General features: G+C 55.4%; 1 pseudogene; it reads left to right on the top strand.

Annotated features, from left to right (window-relative positions):
* The first annotated feature begins 359 nt into the window (after positions 1 to 359).
* LOC102769283 lies at positions 360 to 1,092 on the top strand (annotated as a pseudogene).
* The last annotated feature ends 528 nt before the right edge of the window (positions 1,093 to 1,620 follow it).

Below are 1,620 nucleotides of genomic sequence, written 5' to 3'. Positions count from 1 at the left end.
GTTCTGCACCGGGAGCTGGGTAGAAATGGAGCTGGAGCAGAGAGAGGGGTCCATGGCAGCCGTGGGCTTTGAGGAGTTCTCAGCACCTCCCGGCTTGGAGTTGGCGCTGCCTCCGCTGTTCAGTGGTCACATCCTGGAGAGCGAGCTTGAGACCAAAGTGGAGTTCGTGTCTGGGGGTCTGGGCAGCTCCAACCTCCGGGAGCAAGATGAAGAGGAGGAGGCAGCTCAAGGCCGGCAGTGGTGGCGCCAACAGGAACTCAGTCGCAGGAAGTGGGAGAGGGGCTGGGCTGATTTTTTCAAAGCCACTTTAAACTACAGGCTTGCAAGGTTGGAACTTCTGTGCTGGGAGCTGGGTAGAAATGGAGCTGGAGCAGAGAGAGGGGTCCATGGCAGCCGTGGGCTTTGAGGAGTTCTCAGCACCTCCTGGCTTGGAGTTGGCGCTGCCTCCGCTGTTCAGTGGTCACATCCTGGAGAGCGAGCTTGAGACCAAAGTGGAGTTCGTGTCTGGGGGTCTGGGCAGCTCCAACCTCCGGGAGCAAGATGAAGAGGAGGAGGCAGCTCAAGGCCGGCAGTGGTGGCGCCAACAGGAACTCAGTCGCAGGAAGTACCAGGCACTGGGTCGGCACTGCAGGGAGATCGAGCAGGTGAATGAGAGGGTCCTGAACAGGCTCCATCGGATATAGAGGATAACACGGAGACTCCAGCAGGAGCAGAGGCGATGACTACCAGGCCAGCCAGTTCACCATCTTACTGGAGGACAAGGGCAGCCAGGGCACAGACGCCCCCCACCCCAGGCAATGCTATGAATGAGCCTCCAGAGAAAGAGGGGCTGTCCCTGCCCAGGAGGACACCAGCGCCCACAGAAGCCAGCAGCCCAGCCCCTGGCGAGGGGCCCAGCGGTTGGAAGAGGTGGTGAGCACCACAGGAAGGGTGCCGGGCAGGAGTCCCGCTGACTCTGGAGCTGGCCCCCATACAGATAAAGGTGGAGGAAGACTTTGGCTTCAAAGCGGTCGAGGCTCTGGACTCAAGTTGGGTTTCTCAGGGGCCAAACTGCTGCCCTACCCCACCCGAGCAAGCTGCCCCTTTGACTGACCCCCCAACAAATGGACCTCATGCTCTCCTCGGCAAAAAAAAAAGCTTATAGAGGCATGCTTATAGGATCAAATAGTATAAATACAGATGTAGTAGGACAATAAAAAGAGAACTTGGCTATGATAATCACCTGAACACTGCCTCTGTGTCATTCCTTCTTCGCCAACTCCATCCACACCTTTGGGAACCCCTGGACCTGCTGGGGCAGGACCCCAACATTTCTCTTCTTATAAGGACTTCAGTGAGATGGGCTAAGGGTCCCACTGGAACTGCCTCAATTTAATGCAATCCACTCTTTAAAGATCTTATTTCCATATACAGGTACATTCTGAGGTTCTGGGGATTAGGATTTTAACATACATTTTGTTGATTACCCAAATCAGCCCTTAACAACCAGCATGTTTCAGAAAGTAGATTCCTATAGGGTTATTTACCAAACATTCAGAGTATTTTTAAAAGAGCTAAGCCCTTCTCCCACTGCGCGGGCCCCTCCTGGCGAAGAGCGAAGGCCTGGGTTCCAGGCGCCGG

Source organism: Myotis davidii, unplaced genomic scaffold (assembly GCF_000327345.1).
Source record: "Myotis davidii unplaced genomic scaffold, ASM32734v1 scaffold68, whole genome shotgun sequence".
NCBI classification, from domain to species: Eukaryota; Metazoa; Chordata; class Mammalia; order Chiroptera; family Vespertilionidae; genus Myotis; species Myotis davidii.
Note: the sequence above shows the minus strand (reverse complement) of the source record. Positions and strands in the feature narration are given on the sequence as shown.